Source organism: Papio anubis, chromosome 18 (assembly GCF_008728515.1).
Source record: "Papio anubis isolate 15944 chromosome 18, Panubis1.0, whole genome shotgun sequence".
Taxonomy (NCBI): Eukaryota; Metazoa; Chordata; class Mammalia; order Primates; family Cercopithecidae; genus Papio; species Papio anubis.
The window spans coordinates 48797286-48819308 of NC_044993.1; the positions used below are offsets into that span (position 1 = coordinate 48797286).

General features: G+C 44.2%; 1 long non-coding RNA gene across 1 annotated transcript; it reads right to left on the bottom strand.

Moving 5' to 3' along the window:
* Positions 1–6607: 6607 nt before the first annotated feature.
* Positions 6608–18146, bottom strand: LOC108583518. Its single transcript, XR_001898247.3, has 3 exons — positions 17320–18146; positions 8191–8300; positions 6608–7124 (listed from the first exon to the last, which is right to left on the bottom strand). It is a non-coding gene; the product is annotated as an uncharacterized LOC108583518 (long non-coding RNA).
* Between the last annotated feature and the right edge of the window lie 3877 nt (positions 18147–22023).

Genomic DNA, 22023 nt, shown 5'->3' on the forward strand with positions numbered 1-22023 from the left:
CAGCTATTAATACATTGGAATTATCAAGGAGCATAAAGTGTTACAGACTCTCAGGCCCTACTCCCAGAGATTTTGATGTGATGCCTGGACATGAATATATTTTTCGTATCTTTGTAGGTGATTCTGATGCACCGCCCTATTTGTGAACCTCTGATCTGGAACAATAATCCACCCACGGAAGATAGACTCTCTACAGCTTTGGCAGGGAGTTGTCCCGCCTCTGCTCCCACAGTTCTATGACAAGGAACTCCCTGCTGTGAATGAGCCCACTCCCATCTGCCTGTCTCAAGCTACTTTCTTGGGATGTGCTAGACTCTCCACTTGCAGTGCTCACTCCATGTCCTTTGATTCTCACCTTTCCCTTGTGTAATTCCTCCTGGGCCAACAGAATCATCTCAGCGTCTGCTGCCGCTGGGCCAGGCAGATGACACAGACTCCAGTCCTTCCCTCCCACATTGACAATGTCCCTGACACTGGCTTTGCATTGTGATGTGCAGAAGGGAGAGGAAAGGAGGAAAAGACTGAGGAAGTCAGAAGGGTGAGATACATGCAGCATTATCCCCGGTCATGGAGAGACAAGCGTTCTGGAAACAGGGAGGCAGGAGGAAGAGGAGGAACTTACACATGGCTTGGATCCTACTGTTGGAAACTAACTTTCCTACTCAGGTAATAGCAGATACGACAGATGAGGAGATGCGGCGTATTCTTGGGACCCCTTTTTTTTTTTTTTTTTTTTTTTTGAGACGGAGTCTCGCTCTGTCGCCCAGGCTGGAGTGCAGTGGCTGGATCTCAGCTCACTGCAAGCTCCACCTCCCGGGTTCACGCCATTCTCCTGCCTCAGCCTCCTGAGTAGCTGGGACTACAGGCACCTGCCACCTCGCCCGGCTAGTTTTTTTTTTTTTGTATTTTTTAGTAGAGACGGGGTTTCACCGTGTTAGCCAGGATGGTCTCGATCTCCTGACCTCGTGATCCACCCGTCTCGGCCTCCCAAAGTGCTGGGATTACAGGCTTGAGCCACCGCGCCCGGCCTTCTTGGGACCCTTGACATGTCCTTAGAGGTGGGGGGGGATGAACGGAGAAACAGATGGGAAAGGCTCTTTAGCATTTCACCAATAGTTTTGACTCTGCTCCCAGAAAGATGATCATCAGTACATTTCCTGGGCTTTGCCTCAAGAATTCCTTCCATCATGTGCTGCCTGTACCACCTGTTTTCATCCTTGCAAAAAAATTCATCCCTGGGCTCTGCATCTGTTTGGTATTGAGGAGGAGAGCATGGAAATGGGCCCCCTCTAGTAACTGAGCACTGGATAGACAGTAGAACTGAGTGCCAGGATCTGTGCTGGGTTTTGGGTCCTATGATGCAGGAGATCTGATAGCACCACTCCCTTTGCCATCCATAGGATGGGGCTGGGACACGAATGGCATAGACAAAGGTAAGAGAGTCCCACTGTTGCTGCTTGACATGTCCTGGGTCTAACTGGATCTTCCATGCATTTTAGGATTTGGGCCCTGAATATGGTTCCCAACATGGAAGTGATGCAAATATGTCTTTTTTTTTTTTTTTTGAGACGGAGTCTCTCTCTGTCGCCCAGGCCGGAGTGCAGTGGCACAATCTCAGCTCACAGCAACCTCTGCCTCCCGGGTTCAAACGATTGTCCTGCCTCAGCCTCCCGAGTAGCTGGGACTACAGGTGTGTGCCACCATGTCCAGCTAATTTTTGTAGTTTTAGTAGATATGGGGTTTCACCATGTTAGCCAGGCTGGTCTCGATCTCTTGACCTCGTGATCCACCTGCCTTGGCCTCCCAGAGTGCTGGGATTACAGGCGTGAGCCACCGCACCCTGCCCACTCCCCCCCTTTTTTTTTGAGGCAACTATGTCTTGCTTCCCACTCACTTTCCTGTAAATTGCTTGTAGGTGCCCTTGTCCCCGTCACAGCTTGTGCCAGGGCTGACAAACACATTTCTTTGACTTTGCTTTCTTTTACTTTACTCTCAGTGTGTGCTATCAAACCAGTGAGCATGTGCGGGAAACTGGGATGTGCGTGCCTGCATGTGTGTGCATGTGTGTGTGCCTGTGTGCGTGTGCACAGTCATCTCACAGATGCTATCATTTGCCACACTTGTGTTGGGAGGGTGCACAGAAGTGTTTGAACCTAAACTAAATCACTCGAAATGCTATGCTTTTTGAGATCTTCTGTTTGTTCTAGTGCATTTTCTGCTTTTCTTCTCTGTTACTGGCTACCCACTCTCATTTTTGTCCACTACCCTGATGCCTGTTTCCAGAAGTCCCTCCTCCAAGATCACTTATATTCATTACAGTTCTGCGTAACACATGAGTAAACAGTCTTTAAGGGAGGGCATTGACTTGTGACAGAAATTTTGGATTCTTGGAGGACTTTTCTTAAGTCTCTGTGGATCAGCTGAATGCAGTCAAGTGATGTGTGGCCATGACCAGATTATAATAAACGAATCCTATCAAACAACAGATTTTGAAAAGTTCAACAGCCTGAAGAGGAGTTATTTGTACAACTAGTGTCTTTGACCCTTTACAAAAGGGATTACTTTGGGTTCTTTTGAGCAGGATCTTCCTTGATGTACTTAGGAATTCATTTACATATTGTTAATTCCTTGACACAGAAACCAGAGGCAGAAATCCCAAAAGACAGTGTGTATTGCACATTATATGCCACTGGCTGAGACAAGTGAGAGAGAAAGAGAGAGAAATGACCCAAACCAGATTTTTAACTCAAGAAGATTCCTCAGGGTTGATATGTAAACAATTAAAGCCTAGAGTTTGCTCTCAGGATCCCCAGGAATATGCATTATATCCAGTCCTTTTTCCCAGAGCTCCTTCTATAACCCATAGAATCGATGACATTCATCACCCTGTCCATCCATTGCCTCTAAGGTTGGATCCTCACGCTTGAAAAACTATTGCCAGCAAAGACATGGAACCAACTCAAATGCCCATCGATGATAGACTGGATAAAGAAAATGTGGTACATATACACCATGGAATACTATGCAGCCATAAAAAGGAATGAGATCATGTCCTTTGCAGGGACATGGATGAAATTGGAAGCCATCATCCTCAACACGCTGACGCAGGAACAGAAAACCAAAACACCACATATTCTCACTCATAAGTGGGAGGTGAACAATGAGAACACATGAACACAGGGAGGGGAACATCACACACCAGGGCCTATTGGTGAGGGAAGGGGAGGGAGAGCATTAGGACAAATAGCTAATGCATACAGGGCTCAAAACCTAGATGACAAGTTGACAGGTGCAGCAAACCACCATGGCATATGGATACCTATGTAACAAACCTGCACATTCTGCACAAGTATCCCAGTATCCAGAACTTAAAGTAAAATAAAATGAAATAAAATAAAATAAAACAAAATAAAAAGAGAAGCTATTGCCTTAATTTGAGGCCCCCAGGAGCCAACCCTAGGGCAGGGATGTGGGCGTGTGTAGTTTATTTGGGAGGTGATCCTAGGAAGTAGTGCCATGTGACTGGGGGGTGAGATGAAGGAAAGGAAGTCAATAAAGGGTGCGTCACTGAGCAGGCTGTGGAAAACGGGGATTCAATCCCACTGGGGGACACTGGGGTGAGATACGGAGTACCTTACAGTGATCTCAACACAAGGGCAGTGGACAAGATTAATTACCCCATCTCCCTGCAGCCATTGGTTAAAGGCTATTCCTGTGAGGATTAATGCCTCATGTGTGCACAGAAATGGTGAATAGTGTGCATGGTGAAGGGATCTGGGTGGAGCCCTTTAGAATCTACCGGTTATAGCCTGGCCAACATGGTGAAATCTCATCTCTACTTAAAAAAAAAAAAAAAAATACAAAAAATAGCCATGCATGGTGGCACACGCCTGTAATCCCAGCTACTCGGGAGGCTGAGGCAGGAGAATCTGCAAGGTGGAGGTTGCAGTGAGCCAAGATTGCGCTGTTGCGCTCCAGCCTTGGTGACACAGCAAGACTCTGCTTAAAAACAAACAAACCAAAAGGAACAATAATTAGTCCCATGTGGTGGCACACACCTGTAATCTTAGCTGCTTGGGAGGCTGAGGCAGGAGAATCACTTGAACCCGGGAGACAGAGGTTGCAGTGAGCTGAGGTCATGACACTGCACTTCAGCCTGGGCGAGAGAGTGAGACTCTGTTCCAGAAAAAAATAAAAGAAAAGAATCAGCTGGTTATTTATTTATTTATTTATGAGTGTCAATCATCAGCAAATTCTCCTGCTCTGATTCTGCACACAGTGCATGAATTTCTCCCAACATTTCTTTCTTTAACTCTGACTATGGTTTTGGGATTGGTGTGAGCCTTAGCCTCCTTAGTCTTATATTTCTGAAGTCATGAAGACTTCCATCTGAGGTCCCTGCCCCTTTCCCCTCCCAATTCTCCAAGTATAACCTGAACATCAGGATCCATAGCTACCAGCAGGAGTTGCCTCTGGAATGAGTGCTCTTGTCACTATGGAGCCAATATCCCGGGTGCTGGAGGGAGCTCTGAGCTTCCACAATCCCTTGCTGCAGATTGTCTCAAACGGGGAGGCTGCAGAATCATATTTAGCCTTCAGAAAATTTTGTATGGGCTGCAATTTATCTTAAAATATGAGAAACTCATTGCCAACAGTTAAAACGTGTGGGATTGCATACAAACTCTGGATTTGTGGCTTGTCTTGAAAACTTGGAAGACTCAGCAATATTGGGACCACCCAATGGACTGGAGTTGACTAGCAGCTGCTCCTTAGATGGGACCTGTGCCCTCCAGGTCACCAGTTTTTTCTGAACCACTTGACTTACTTCATTTATTTCTCTGACTTCCACAGGCATTGGAGGTTTCAACCCTTGCCTCTTTTCTCTTGGCATCTGCCATGTTGCATCTGCCTCAGTTACCTTGCCTGGATCTTTACTTATCCATTGGAATTGGATTGCTAATCTGTCCTCCTACCCTTTTGACTTTAGTTTTTATATTCTCTCTGGATTTTGTCAACTTCTTCTCCCAAGGATATAGGATGTTGTTTCCTGTTCTCGCAGCCATTTTCTGAAGTCTTGTTATAAATGGACAGAAATTATAATCTTCCCACACTTTAAGTGTCATCTGCTACCTGGATTCCTTCTGTATTTATCTACTGATCACGGTGGACAGTTTGGGGTCTTGATGCAGACCAGGGCAGAACCCAAGACTGCAGGATACTTTGGATTATATATATTACACCATCAGTATTTGTCTTTGGGGAAAGCATTCCCAATGCTTTTGGGTTGCATCTATCTTTTGAGTTCCCCATCCTCTCCACCTCAGCTTCTCCACTTCTCATCAGTCCATGCTGCTGAAATTCCAGCACGCTTTGCACTTGAATCTAGTAAGGTTATTAACATTAAATATACTGTTGTCACTCTCATTCCAGATGGTTTTGTTGCCATGGAATTCTGAGAAGGTGCAAACCATGCAAAAATTCTCTTTCCTGGTCTCAGCCCAGCTAATTAGATCTGCTCTGAATCCAGTTAGAAGAGAAGCTGGTGCCAATCTAGAAAGCAAATAACATTTTCTCCTGGTTTCATTATAGAGCATAGAGCTTTCCCCCTTTTTCCTCCCTCAATCTGCTTTTTTTTTCTTTGAGAGGGTATTAGGAGGAGGGCCAGGTGATTTGCGACTTTGAGTATCATTTATTTCATCGATTGAGACTTTTGAGGTGGAAAGGAGTGAAGGCAGAGAAAGTGATTTCTAAAAGGATGGTTCACTTGGCATCTCTCCTTGGACAATGCAAACTCCACATGATCAAGCTCTTCTTCGATAGAAAATGACTGATACAAGGACAGAAACTGATGAGTCACTTACGTTTGCAAGTTTATTAGTTGGATAGTGTTTGTTAGAATTATAGCATCATGGAATCTGAAAGTTGACTGTGACTCAACCCTGCCTGTTGCAGGAGAAACAAAACAAAACAAATACCTATGTCCAGAAAGAGGAATGGGATTTTATTCATTTATTACTTCATTATTTAAACCAGGCAAACATTCATTGACAATGTGTGGCACTTCTGGCTAGGAGGGACACACAGATGAAAGCTGTGCCATTCCCAAAAAGCTGATTTTCAGCTTGAGAGGATGAACAGGCAGTGTAGCATTGTATCAATACACAGGATTTGTGACCAGCCTGCCTGGATCAGTACCCAGTTCTGCTTTTTTCCTGGCTGTCCAACTTTGAGCAACTGTCTGTACTCTTATTTCCTTCATCTGTAGAATGGAGATAACAGTGTCTTCCTTTAAGGATATGCAAGAAGCATTAAGGATAATTTGGGTAAAAATCCTGATACATGAAAAACTCATTGGCCAGGTGTGGTGGCCCATGCCTGTAATCCCAGCACTTTGGGAGGCTGAGGCAGGTGGATCGCCTGAGGTCAGGAGTTCAAGACTAGCCTGGCCAACATGGTGAAATCCCATTTCTACTAAAAATACAAAATTAGCCAGGTGTGGTGGCACACGTCTGTAGTCCCAGCTACTCGGGAGGCTGAGACAGGAGAATCTCTTGAACCAGGCAGAGGCTTCAGTGACCCAAGACTGCACCACTGCACTCCAGCCTGGGTGAGAAAGAGCAAGAAAATATGTCAAATAATAATAGTAATAATAATAATAATAAGCTCATTAACTGTAGCTATTATCAAAGTAAACAATTTTAATGAAAAGTGATATAGGTTGTGAGCATAAAGCAGGAGTGTCTCACCCATTTTGAGGAGCCTGGGAAGGTCTTCCAAGCAGAACCAGGAACAGGGTGCAGGGGAATGTACGTTTGGTGTGCAGAATAGAATATGCGGAGGAGTGAAGAAGTAGGGAGGGGTAGAGGTGGGAGAGATAAGGGCCAAGTGGTGACAGAGCCAAGATATCAAGGTTGAGAGAAAGGGAGGAATTGAGGATAGTGTCCATTTCCTGACCTGGGTCCCTAGTAAGTGAAGGTTCCTCCCATGAGACCAGAATTGTAGGCGAAGAAAGGCTGGAGGGAAGGTAAGGAGTGCATCCATGAGAAGGTGGGTTTTTGGTGTTGCTGAGGCTTCCAGTTGGAGATTTCCAGCAGGCAGTGGTGATATCTGGACAGAGATGAAGCCTGGGAATATTAAATCAAGAGTCCTCAATACATGAATGGTAACCGAGAAAAGAAATGAGGACAAGACTTCAGTGAAGGTAGGGAAGAGTGGAGAGGGAAAAGGTCCCTGGAGAGAGTCCTCTGAGCACTGCGGCATTTGGGGGCATGGCAGAGGAGGATAAGCCAGAAGAGAAGAATGAGGAGGTGGCTCTTAAACCAGAAGATAATTTATTGCCCATGATACTGAAAAGTTGGGCAATTATCAGGCTATAGAAACAGCTAGAACCAAGATATCTATCTATCTATCTATCTATCTATCTATCTATCTATCTATCTATCTATCTATCTATCTATCTATCATCTATCTATAATTTTGTCCTTTGTTATCCTTCCCCCCTTCCTATCCCTGTCCCTCTTTCTCCCTTCCCTTCTCCTCCTCCACCTCCCCTTCCCCCTTCTCCTCCTTTTCCTCCTCCTCCTTTTCACCTCCTCGTCCTCTTCCTTCTCCTGCTCCTCCTTCTTCACCTCTTCTTCTTCCTCCTCCTTTTACATCTTCACCTCCACCTCCTCCTCTTCTTTCTCCTTCTCCTTTTCCACCCCCACCTCCTCCTCTTCTTCTTCCTCCTCCTCCTCTTTCTCTGCTTCCTCCTCTCCTTTCTCCTTCTCCTTCTTTTCTTCCTCCTCCTCTTCCATCTACTCCTTCTCTTCCACCTCCTCTCTCACCTCCTCTATTCTTTATCTTTCTCCTCCTCCTCTTTAATCTCTTCCTTCTCTTTCTCTTCTTCCTGTTCCTCCTTCTCTTCTACCTCCTCCTCCTCCTTCAACTCTTCTTCCTCTTCCTTCTCCTCCTCTTTCACCTCCTTAATTCCTCATTTTCCTTCTCCTCCTCCTGCTCCTCCTTCCCCTCCTCTACCTCCCTCACCTTCTTGGGCTTTCATATCTTAGGAATGTTTTCTTCTGAGTGTGACAAAGATGTCTCAATCAGCTCCAGATTTTCACCATTTCAGAGTCCAGTCTAGCTGACAAGAATAAAATTCATTTGCTTTATCAAAAGTCACAGGTTAACTCCTGGGGCACTCACACTTACCTGACAAATTGATGAGGCGGCTGGAGAATAGTCTACAAGGATTGGCCAGGCCTGGATCTCATTCTACCATGTGTTCTAGTGGTGTGTCTCATGTCATCCAAACCAACAGACTGAAAATGAGTGAGAGATAATTCTTTTCAAAAGTAAGGAAAAGAAAGAAAACTGGACAGGCAAAACACAAGATGTCTTCTTAGAGAGTAGGAAGAAAATGAAATCTGAAAATGAAAAATTGGCTGAGTTTAGCTTTATGAAAACCTGATCACATTCTCCTTTGTTTTTGCATTTTGTTCCAGATAATTAACAACTGTCACAGGCAAGTTTGCATTCATTGGTGTTAGGTGACCAAAGAGAAAGGCAAGAACCCTGGCTTTTTCTGGGAAAGAATGCTCATCATTTTTCTATTTTCATAAAAAGAAAAAGAATCCTGTGAGCTTTTACGCTGTTTCAGAACAAACGTAACTGTGACTCATGTTTCACAATTTATGTAGCTGACTTCACATACTTTTGACAGTTCTATCATGGTTTAGATGCTGCGAAATATTTGTTTTCCTCTGCAGAACCAGGGTGGCAAAAATCCACTTGCTTCGTGATTATTGATACTCTATCCCGAGGTTTATCAAATTCAGCCCTATTGACATTTTGGGCAAGATAATTCTTTGTTTGTTTATGAAGCTGTCCTGTGCATTGCAGGGTGCTCAGCAGTTTCCCTGACCTCTCCTTACTTGAGCCCTTGTGGTGACAACCCAGAAGGCCTCCAGACACTGACAAGTATCCCCTGACCCCTGGTTGAGAACCACTGCTCTACACTTTGGCTTCTAATCATGCAATGTACTAGAAAAGGGATCTAGGGAGAACAGGGGAAGCTGGAGAATAAGGATAAAGCATAAAAGGATATCTCTGCCTTTTTGCGTGGGCTGACCTTGATGGGGTACAGTTTGGGGACCATCTGCCACAACCCCTTAATTTTCTGTTCCCCAGATCTCAGGAGAAGGAAGACAGGGAACCTCACCCAGCCAGCAGGATAATTAAAATCCAATCTGGGTGTAAAACGAGATGCTTGTAATATAACAGGAGCCTTTTGGAGCTCTTCAGTCAGTGAATAGAATAAGCTTGCTGCCTATAAATAGCACAATTGGCAGCCAACCCCTCTGAAAAACACTCAACATGCCGGTGTCAGAGGAAGACGTGTCCAATGCTTTCGACACTGAAAATAAATACCGCGAGTCAAAAATAAATGGCATTATTAGCATAAAGGGAGTCCCTAATTAACCAGCAATAGTCCATTACTGTAGCCGTCAATTCATTAAATTGCATAATTACATAAAAACTCGGTTGACGCTTGATTCAGTCAGTGTATCTGTTATTGTCTCCTCAATAATTAGTTCTATAATTGTCAGTTTGACAGGGCAATTAAAAATGTTTGAAGACATTGTGTCAGCTTCCCTGTGTGCGGCTGCACTCCGGAGGACGTGTCTGGGAGAAAGCTTCCATCTGGGTGGCTTGAGGGTGCTGGGTCCTGGGACGAGGACAAGGAAGGGTAGGGGATCGAGGGGTCTGGGGCAATTATTCCATCTGGGGGCATTGGGTGCCTTTGCTTGAGTGGTCTCAGCTGTAACTGCAGGGCTGCGGAAGAAGTGGAGGAAGTCAGCAGCGGGGATGTATGAAGAGTTCCTATTCTGAGGTTGAGTGGGCAGGCATTACTATTCAGTGTGTTTGGTCCTGGTGGTGAGGACCACAATGTGAGCTATTCAGTGGCAGCCTGGGTGAAATCATCCTGTCCTAGAGTTTCAGTTCAATTTGTATTAGGACTTCCACTGATGCCTAGGTGTGTGGAGTTGCTGTTCCCCAATAGGAAGGAGACTGCTAGTGAAGGCTCTAACCAGTCAATATAGGTTTGGGATTTCCAGGTTTGTATATTTGTGTAGCTAAGAAAGAATATGGCTTGCTCAGAACCCACTCCAGGGACAAAGATATCAGACTTCTGACAAAGTTGGTCTAGTTCTCACTTCTAGTCAGGGCTGGGCTGAGTCTCGATGGTTCTTTTCTGGTCATAGTTGACACAAGAATAGGGCAGGACAGATCCTACATGAGTAGATACCCAAGCTCTGCTGTTAAGTGCGGCTGGGGAGCACGCAGGTTACTCAGATGAGTGGGACTCTATGATACGATTTGCCTGTGTTCTCACCCAAATCTCACCTTGAATTGTAATAATCCCCACATGTCAAGGGTGGAGCCAGGTGGAGATAATTGAATCACGGGAGTGGTTCTCCCATACTATTCTCATGGTAGTGAATAAATCTCATGCTATCTGATGGTTTTACGAAGGGGAGTTCCCCTGCACACATCCTCTTGCCTGCTGCCATGTAAGACGTGACTTTGCTCCTCATTTACCCTCCGCCATGATTGTGAGGCCTCCCCAGTCATGTGGAACTGTGAGTCCATTCAACCTCTTTCCTTTGTAAATGATGCAGTCTCGGGTATGTCTTTATTAGCAGTGTGAGAAAGGACTAATACGCGCTACATGACTAACACCTAATTATTCTAGTCTGCATAGAATCGTGACAGCCCAGCATAGGAATGAAATCTCAAGTTGTGGGGGCAGAAAAATGTCTTGAAAATCTAGGTGGCTGGTCCCAGATTTCCATTACTCTGAAGCTTATCTGCTTGTTGTTGGCATTCTAAAGCGGAGGAGGAAGGTAAGTTTTTTTCTCCTAGAAGCAGCAGTTGATGGATGTGTTGACACGACAGAGAAGCAAACTGCAGAGGGAAGGTCAGACTCAATAGGACATTCTACACAGGACACAAGGTGTTTAATTGAAGACTTTACATTCTTGGGCCGTGATCCAATTGGATCTTTAATCCACAAAGGAACCTCCATTCTTCCTGGTGTGGAGTTAAGAGGAGGAGAGGGCTGCAAATTTCTACCGATGTTTCTTATTATTCTGCTTCTATGAACAATGTGTTCTTACCAACCAGGGCTGTGATGAGTCAGGTGTGTTGCTGCTTTCTCAGAGGAGGAGGGTAATGAAGTCCTAGAAAAGCCATGCCTGCTTTTTGTAGGGTTCTTCTCCAATCGTTACAACTGATTCTAAAAACATGCCAATCAGATGAGTGTTCAGTCACTTTTGTGGCTTTGTCTGAAGAAGACTTTACGAAGGCACCATTCCATTGGTTCAACCAAAGCCACTCCACAGTTACTATAGAGTAGAATAAGAGGACACACCCTCTCCAGGGCTTCCTAACAAGAGGTGCACTTAAGACTCATCTGTGAAGTCCTCATCTCAGATCTACTAAATCAGAACTGGAACAGGGTATACATGTACAAGGATCACACTTTTTTGTTTTTTTAGGCGGAGTCTCGCTCTGTCACCAGGCTGGAGTGCGATGGTGTGATCTCAGCTCACTGCAACATCCATCTCCTGGGTTCAAGCGATTCTCCTGCCTCAGTCTCCTGAGTAGCTGGGACTACAGGCATGCACCACCAAGCCTAGCTAATTTTTGTATTTTTAGTAGAGATGGGGTTTCACCATGTTGGCCAGGATGATCTTGATCTCTTGACCTCGTGATTCACCCACCTCGTCCTTCCAAAGTGCTGGGATTACAGGCATGAACCACCACACCCAGCACACAATTTTAAATGTATTCGTATTAATAGCTTAATCCTTGCCCCAGTCAATATTCTATCACTGATAACTCCTCATTTATTCCCAGCCTCCGGTTCCCTCTCACTGGAGATTCTGGGTTATTTTGTGTAAATGAGAGTAATTATAAATGAACCAAGGATTTCTCTTATGGGTTTATCCCTGTCAATGTCATCTATCTGTCTGCCTGTATATCTATCTATCTATCTATCTATCTATCTATCTATCTATCTATCTATCAATCATCTATCTAACATACCTCTCTCCCCCTCTCTCTCTATTTCTGTAAGACATAGTTCTCCATCTATGTGAGGGAGAGAAAAGGCAGGAGTCTATGGTGAAAAGGTTATGGAGTGAAGGGAATTTCTGATAGAAGTCACCTTTAACTCACATTTTGGCTAATGAATTGCATTTTTTGGAGGACATAAATGCATTGGCTCTACTGGCCAGGCTACCTGGGCTTTGACCTTGGGTGAGTTCTTTGATTATTCCATGCCACATTTTCGCAGTTTCCTCGTTTTAAAACTGGAATTATTACATTTTTTTTCTAGAAATGATTATTGGCGTCCATATGTGCCAGGCACTGTTTTTTGGGTGCTTGGGCTACACCACTGAATGAAGCAAACTCAAATCTGTTTTTCCTTGGGAATCACTTTTTTATGTGAGGAGATAGACAATGAGAAACAAATACAGTAAATAAATAAATTAAGTGTTGTGTCAAAATGGAACAGGGGAGAGGAGATGGGGAAACCTGGTGGGTGGAATGCAATTTGAAATAGAGTAATTAGAGAAGACTTCATTAAGAAGGTGACATTTGAGCAAATGAAAGCCAAATCGGCTTCAGGACAGTGTATATCCAAGGAACAATGAGTGGTTGGGGTGAAGTAAGCAAGGAGGATGGCCACCAGGTTTTTATAGCCTGCAGAACCATGAGCCACTGCGTCTGGCCCTTTTGTGCAGAGGTGAAGTCAGACAGGTAACAGATAATTTAGTCAGACAGGAATTTGTCTGCCAAAATACGAAATTTGGCTTTTATGCTGAGTGCAATTGGGAGCCATGGGAGGGTTTTAAGCAGAGGAGAAACTTTATATAATTTGTGTTTTAAATGGATCCCTCTGAATGTGGTATGTCAGAAACAATTACAGAAATTCATGAGGAAAATGAAGGAGACCAGTCAGGAAATCATTATAGTAACTCAGTCTAGAAGTGGCAGGTGACTTGGACCAGGTCTAATAACAGGACCCATCCCACAAGAGCTTTTGTAAAGATTAAATGAGGTGATGGATAAATGAACATAGAATGCTGTCTTGCATAATGGAAGCATGCAACAAGTGGCAACTGTTATTCTCTAAATGTGACCTCATGTCAGGACTGGGCCATACAGAGCCTGTGATGGTGAATACTGAGTGTCAACTTGATTGGATTGAAAGATGCCAAGTAATGTTCCTGGGTGTGTTTGAGAGGGTGTCACCAAAGGAGATTAACATTTGAGACAGTGGAATGGGAGACACAGACCCAGCCTGCATACAATGTGAGGAAGCATTCTATGTCCATTCATACATCATCTATCTCATTTAATCCTTACAAAAATCAGCTGCCAGTGCGGCTAGGATAAAAGCAGGCAGAGGAGTGTAGAAGGACTAGACTGGATGAGTCTTCTGGCCTCCCTCTTTCTCCTGTGCTGGTTGCTTCTTGCCCTTGAACATCATCAGACTCTAAGATCTTCAGCTTTTGGACTCTTGGGCCTACAGCGGTGGTTTGCCAGGGGCTCTCGGGCTATCAGCTGTGGATTGAAGCACTGTCAGTTTCCCTACTTTTGAGGTTTGGGGACTCGGACTGGCTTCCTTGCTCCTCAGCTTGCAGATGGTCTATTGTGGGACTTCACCTTGTGATCGTGTGAGTCAATATTCCTTAATAAACTCCTCTTCATATATGCATCTATCCTATTAGTCCTGGCCCTCTAGAGAACCCTGACTAACACAGAGCCTAGAATGTATTTGGATTTTAACTTCCTCTTTTTAATTTTGGAAAAATTTCCGGAGGATTCTACCCTGCATCTCAAGGTAAAACTAATGGTCCAGTTTGTTTGTAAAAATGATGCTTAGCTATATATTTATATATTCTCCAGAGAGGATTAAATAGCGTTCTTGAAATAATAAAATTGTCCAATTATAACAGGATATTGGCAATATAAAATGCTTTAATATTTTCTTATTTTATTAAAGCTAACACGATCCATTTCTTCCTTTTCCAAATCAGTCTTATGTTTCCAGAGAAGCATAAGAGATAAAAAATATAAAATTATTTTCTCTTACTCCAAAACCTTCTTATTTTGCTTTGTTACAGTCAAAGATGCCTCACTCTGGTATCTCATAAGATTCTGATTGCCTTATTATGCAGCTGGAATCTAGACTGTCTCCCTTTGAGCTGCTATTGTTCCTTTGCTCTCTCAAAGTTAGACACTTCAAAACCAACGTCTCTCATGTATCCCATCTTTCCAAATATTTGGAGCTATCAGAACCATCGAGTGAACACAAGCTTTTTTTGTTGTTGTTTGTTTGTTTCTGTTTTTTTGTAAAATAGTATTCATCTCAAAAAAGGGGAGATATTTTCAGACAGAGTCCAAATGGTTCTTACAATCTCCATCTGGTTGCTGCTACCAGCCTTAGACTATAAAAAAATCTCATTTTTATTTGTAAGCAGCAAGCATAGAGGGAAAGCAGAGTAAATAAAAAGGGAATGACATTTCAGTTTTAGTACATTCAGGTCAATTGTCCAGCGTCATCTGCAATCCTGTAATCCTAAAGCCCAATTAAACAGCTCCAACCCAAAGGTTGATAGTGACATCATACTTCTCAAATCTCAGAGAGAATTTTCACCTCCCGATTGCCTTTTCTATTGAAATGTGTAATTTGTATACTCTTAGAGAAATGAGACGAATCATATAAGAGTTTACAGGAGTGCCTACTACTCAGTAAGTGCTCAGTAAATATTAGCTTTAGGTATTTTTCTAGCTGAGTTTGAAAATGTGCAGTGGGGATGCCTCCAATTTTGCATTTTTTTCTTGGCCCCTATTTCACATATCGTATATTTTTTCTTGGAGTCTCACACTGTCGCCCAGGCTGGAGTGCAGTGGCCACATCTTGGCTCACTGCAACCTCCGCCTCCCAGGTTCAAGCGATTCTCCTCAGCCTCCCAGTAGCTGGGATTACAGGTGCTCGCCACCACGCCCAGCTAATTTTTTGTATTTTTAGTAGAGACAGGGGTTTCACTATGTTGGCTAGGTTGGTCTCAAACTCCTGACCTCGTGATCCGCCCACCTTGGCCTCCCAAAGTGCTGGGAATACAGGCTTGAGCCACCGCGCCCGGCCCTTTTTCATGTTTAAGATGCCTTTATTTCCCTCTGTCCAAGGTCCTGGTTTGAGTTCCTCAGATTTCAGCAATGGGGCTCCTGTTGGGTGATACTTCCCACATGTGTACCTCCTTAGATGTCACGAAAACCAATTTTCTGGGTCACATGCTTCTACCTGAAACATTGTATCTCTTCGCTGTTGAATTTCTCAGGCTTCAGGCAACTCTTCTTACTTAGGTGTGAGCATAAACATCTTTTGCAGCCATCACTTTTCCTGTTGCAGTGGAGACTTTCTCAACTTCTTTGACATGGTTTGGCTAATTGTCCCTTCCAAATCCTATGTTGAAATGTGATCCCCAATGCGGGAGGTGGGGCTTAGAGGGAGGTGTTTGGGTCTTCGGGGTGGATCCCTCCTGAATGACTTGGTGCCCTCCCTGTGGTAAAGAGTGTGTTCTCACTCTATGAGTTCACAGGAAAGCTGGTTGTTAAAGAACCTGGCACCTCTTCCTCTCTCTCTCTTGCTCCTTCTCTAGCCATGTGACATGCCAGCTCCCCTTCCCTTCCACCATGAGGGGAAGCTTCCTGAGGCCTCACCAGAAGCAGATGCTGGCACCATGCTTCTTGTACAGCCTGCAGAATCATGAGCCAAATATACCTCTTTAAAAACCACCCACTCTCAGGTATTTCTTTCCATCAATGCAAAAATGGACTAGCACATTACTCTAACCTTCCATTTCCATATCCCTCTGGCATTCCCCTACTTCTTTCATGTGGACCCGGTCAGATTTCAAAATGAAAAGATGCCTCTCACATCAGCTTCAGACTTTCTCTCCCCCATGCAGGGCTAAGGCTGTTTACAGGAGCCTATGAGGTTCTGCCTCATCTACTTTTCCTTTTATATTTCTTTCCTACTGTTTCTGCCCTAACTACAAGTTAAAGTCCTTTTTTTAGAAGTCTATCTCATTCATTAGAGGTTCTCATTTCAAAGCCCAAACCACAGTTTTCTGTTTTACTACTAACCCTGAAGCCTTCCTTCCTGTTAACTCTTTTCCTCCAGGTTCCTGGTAAAGAAAGCCTGTTTTGCAGAGGCAGAGTGGTACAAGAACTTGCCTTTTTTTTTTTTAAATGGAATTTCACTCTTGTCACCCCTGGCTCAGCTCACTGCAACCTCTGCCTCCCGGGTTCAAGTGATTCTCCTGTCTCAGCCTCCCGAGTAGCTGGGATGACAAGCACCCACCACAACCCCCAGCTAATTTTCCTGTTTTTAGTAGAGACGGGTTTCACCATGTTGGCCAGGCTGGTCTCGAACTCCTGACCTCAGGTGATCTGCCCGCCTCGGCCTCCCAAACTGCTGGGATCACAGGTGCAAGCCAGCACGCCTGGCCAATAACTTGCCTTTTAATTTGTTTTCAGTCCTCGGGTTTGAGAGAACTCTGCTGCAACTTTAACAACAACCAGACACACAATATCAAGATGCCACCTGTGGCTTGTGTGAAGCACTTTGTACTAGGTCGTATTGGTTCTGCTTTGCAGATGTGGATACTGAGGTTCAATCCAGTAGACCAAGGTATTCTCTGTACAATAATACCCTCTGATTTCTATTTATTAGCTGATTTATAACGTATTCTACCCTATGTGCTTGAATGTACCCTCTGATAGCAGGGTCACCCAACCCCATCATCCTGAATAGGGCTTATTAGTGTGTTAACTTCTCAGGTATGAAAAAAAGCAAGAAAAAGGATAAGGAAGAGGAGAACCAGAGATGGGAAATTCCACGTTGTACCCTAAACTTCTGCCCCCAGCCCATCAGCCAAGCAGTCCTGGCTGGATTGAAGTGAACCTCAGCTGGCCTTAGAAACGAATACAGATTATCACACCACATTCGGTGAACTAGATCTCTCAATCTGGATCTAGGCTCTCTCTTCCCAAGCAGCTTTGTCTAGGACACAGCTGTGTGCCCAAATCTAGCCCTCCCATCTGCTGAACTACACCAAATGTTAGCACATTAGAGATGGAGGAAGATCTTGGCACGGGTTTAGAATTACCACTTCTGGTCTGCTGCTCCCTGCAAATGACACCCTTGCTAATTCCAGGAGAGGCATGATCTGTATTTCACAGAGCCTGTGTGCTGGTTACCTGGTGAACTGGGCCAGATAATGCTATCGGAAGTAACAGGAGCTGTGATAGAATTCAGCTACAGTCCAGGGCTGTCTTGGTCTTGCGCTCACAATCACATTGTTTCCTTACATGGAATGCTGAGAGATTATTACACATGGAATGCTGAGAGGATGTTACACATGGAATGCTCAGAGGATTATTATACATGGAATGCTGAGAGGTTATTATACATGGAATGCTGAGAGGTTATTGAGTGATCTCAACAGCAAACAAGGCATCACCTTGCTATTAGAGGGTCCAATGGACCACACCTGATGGGAGGGTCTTAGGAAGAACTGGGATAATAGAGAAAATAGCACCTTCTATTAAGAACTGTGAGAGTTTCTACTTCCTCCTAAACCCAAATCCCAATGCAGTCACCAGCTGGCCTCCATGTTTGAAATGAGCCCACCATCACATGTGCACAGGGGAAGGTGAAGTGAGAGAGACCTTGGCCTGGAGGCATGAAACGGGAAAGAACAGAGACATACACTACTAGTTCTCAAACTTTGGAGTGCATAGGAACTGCCTTGGGAGAAAGTTAAAAATGCAGATACCAGAGAAACAGTTCGGAATTATTGAGTTATAATCCGTGTTTTTAAATCTACCGCCATCAGGAGATTCTGATACATAGTGGGTTTTGAGAGCGGTTGATGTTTGACAAGTCTGTCTGTGATTTTTGCTCCCTCGTGCACAGTTTCAGAATTGGATTCAATCCAATCGACGTGAGGTGGAAGGTGGGGAGAAATTGTGTTCTCCTCCACCTTCTTCAGGTATAAGCCATCAGGACTCCTTTTTCCTAGGTTAGAGGGAGACTGAACAGTCTTCCCTGGCCTCTTTTTTTTTTTTTTTGTCTGATCAGTGTTTTTTTTATTCTTATTGTTTTTTTGAGTTTTGCTCTTGTCACCCAGGCTAGAGTGCAATGGTGCAATCTCGGCTCACGGCAACCTCCACCTCCTGGGTTCAAGTGATTCTTTTTTTTTTTTTTTTTTTTTTTGAGACGAAGTCTCGCTCTGTCACCAAGGCTGGAGTGCAGTGGCGCGATCTTGGCTCACTGCAAGCTCCGCCTCCCAGGTTCACACCATTCTCCTGCCTCAGCCTCCAGAGTAGCTAGGACTACAAGTGCCCGACACCATGCCCAGCTAATTATTTTTTTTTATTTTTATTTTTAGTAAAGATGGGGTTTCACCGTGTTAGCCAGGATGGCCCTCAATCTCCTGACCTCGTGATCTGCCTGTCTTGGCCTCCCAAAATGCTGGGATTACAGGTGTGAGCCACTGCACCTGGCCTCAAGTGATTCTTGTGCCTCAGCTTCTCAAGTAGCTGGGATTACAGATGCCTGCCACCATGCCCGGCCTGACCTGTTTTTTTTATTCGAGCTAGTAAAGGCTGTTCTTGCACAAATTCCAAATTTATGTGATGTGGTTTGGCTGTGTCCCCACCCAAATCTCTCCTTGAATTGTAGCTCCCATAATTACCACATGTCATGGGAGAGACTCGGTGGGAGGTAATTGGATCATAGGGGCAGGTGTTTCCCATCCTGTTCTCATGGTGGTGAATAAGTCTTACGAGATCTGATGGTTTTATAAAAGGGAGTTCCCCTGCACATGCCCTTGCCTGCTGCCATGGAAGATGTGCTTTTGCTCCTCCCTTGCCTTCTGCCACGACTGTGAGGCCGACCCAGTCACATGGAACTGTGAGTCCATTAAACCTCCTTTTCTTTATAAATTACCCAGTCTTAGATATGTCTTTATTAGCAGCATGAGTTTCAATAAGGAGGAAAAAAAGGAGATCCTCTAGAGGAAAAAAAAAGAGGTATTTTTCAAGTGAGGCTTTGAAAGGAAAAACCTTTAACTTATTTGATCCTCCCAGTAGAAGGTCCACCTCATATGACCATGTCCCGGTAGCATTTTTGGTCCCTATTGGAGCTAAAGTGATTGCTTTGTGTCTTTCCTGGTATACTGTAAGTACAGGAAGGCAGACACCCTGTCTGTCTTGTTTGCTGTGCCATCTCCAATGCCTGGCACAGCACCAGGCACATGGGTTGTGTTCAGTAAATACTAGTTGAATGAATATGTGAGGGAATGAATGAATGGATTAACTGGAACAGGCTTGCCAAGTCGCACAAGTAATGCAGAGTCTGAAACCTACATTTATATGACCTCAGGCAACTCATTAAACATCTCTGGTCTCATTTTGCTCATGGGAAAGTAGAAATAATAAAAGCACCCACTTCCTAGGGTGGTTCTGAAGATCAAATTCGTTATTACACATTTAGCGTTTGGGACAGTGTCTGGTTAGTGACCAGCATCGATTGACTATTACTGTACCACTGTCATTAAAATTAAACACAAAACCAGAATTCACATAAAGTTACTGATTTCTAATATTGTTGAATAGGTCATTAGAAAGATACAAGAACTACCATTTATTATCATCAATTCATACAGGAGGGACATCCTCACATATAAAGGGAGGAAAGGCATAATCTCAGAATAAATGTCATTCCTTTACATTTTAAATAAATTTAACCTTATGAAAAGTTATTTTTATCTTAATTTTAAAAATATATTATGAAGAACTATTGGAAGCATTTTTCACAGTGGTATATGCATTTCTCTTTCTCTCTGGACCACTGAACTGCCGTGCCTCTCTCTAAAGGGGTTGCCTTACATAAGATTGATGCTCATGGCCTTGGCATCTCTTTGTTCACAGTGGGCACTGAGTTGTTAAGAAAAAACCTGGGCTGTTTGCTCTTGGTCATAGCTGGGCAGGACATGTGTTGGTCACTGTTGCCTTGGGGGACCTGTGGACAGGACTCTGTCCTGACTCAGCCAACAGAGTTCTATGTCCCTGTTGTGACATCTTGGTCATGAACATGTACTCTTGAAGTATTGTTCAGCAGGAATTCTCTAGAACTCCCTCGACTCCCAGTGCTGTGCTGGGTGTTAACGCAAATCCTAGAGGGATCACAGTAGGGAGGACCCCTGAAAATTCAGTAGATCTGTCCTTCCAGGTACAAGTCATGGCACTATGTTCAAGATGGCAGTCTATGTGAATGTGGATGGGGGGTGTAAGTAAACATTCTCCTTATTCTAGTTTCCTTTTTTAGTAAATGACTCCACCAACCCCCATCACCTAAGCCAGAAATTTAGGAGTCATTTCCTTGATTCTTTGTTCCTCCATATTCCATTGGCTACCAAGTGCAGTTGTAAATGCTTCTTAATGTCTCTAATATCTGATTCTCACCACCACATCTACTGCAATAGCCTTAGCATTGGTCACGTTGCCCGAGCTTTTTTCCCATCTTTTCTCTATATTTATTTCAGTGATTGGTTGACCAACTGATAGGTCAATTGATCAACTTATCCATGTATCCATCTATCCATGCACACATCCAGCCAGCCAGCCACATATCCACCCACACATCCATCAGTCCATCCATCCATCCATCCATCCATCCATCCATCCATCCATCCATCTATCCATCCATCCATCCACACATCTACCAACCCATCCATTCATCCACTTCCCACCACATCCATCCATGATCCGTTCTCTCGTACACATCCATCCATCCATCCATCCATCCATACACACATCCATCCATCTGCCCATCATTCATTCATCCACCTGCCCACTCACCCACACACCTATCCATCCATCCATCCATCCATCCATCCATCCATCTACCCACACATTTATCATCCAGCCACTCCTTTCACACTTTCATCCATCCATCATCCATTCACTCCCCCTTACACATCTATCTATCTTTTCACTCACACATCCATCTGTCTGTCCATCTACCAACACATCCATTCATCTATGCACTCACCTCCACACATCCATCCACACGTTCATCCGTCCATCTATCCATCCTTTCATTTATCCCCAACACATTCATTCATTCATCCAACCATCCGTCCAATCTCCTCCACATATCCATCCACACATCCATCCATCTATCCATCCATCTACCCATCCATCCATCCATCCATCTATCCATCCATCCAGTTATCCATCCACCCCACACACATATCCATCCATCCACCCACATATCCATCACCCACCCACACATCTATCCATCTACCTACATATCAACTCACACATCTATCCACATATCCATCCATCCATTCAATTATTCACCCACCCACTCACCTACACATCCATCTATCATTCATCCACCCACACATCCATTGACACATCCATTCATCCATCCATCCATCCATTAAAAAACCATCCCAAGACTTAGTGACTTTAAATAACAATTTTTTTTGTTACTATTTTGTGGGTTGGCTTAAAGGTTCTTCTGTCTTGAAAGACTGGTGGCTGTACTAGGACTGGATGAACTAGCATGATCTCATTCACATTTCTGGAGGTTGTTTCTACCTGAGCTGGGGCGATTGCTATGTGTGTCTTACTGTGTAGTGGCTCTTAGCTCATCTAGACCCATTCACATCATGGTCACAGGGTTCCCAAGAGCAGCATGAGAGGACAATTCTCATTGCACAAGTGTTTTTGAGTTTATGACAGAATCACCTTTGCTATTGTCCTATTGGCCAAAACAAGTCACATGACCGCTCAGTGCCAAGGTGAGGGGCCAACCCAAGGGCATGGATGCAAAGAGGCATGAACAAAGCTATAGATTCCTTTACCAGTTTATTACAATAAGAAAAGGAG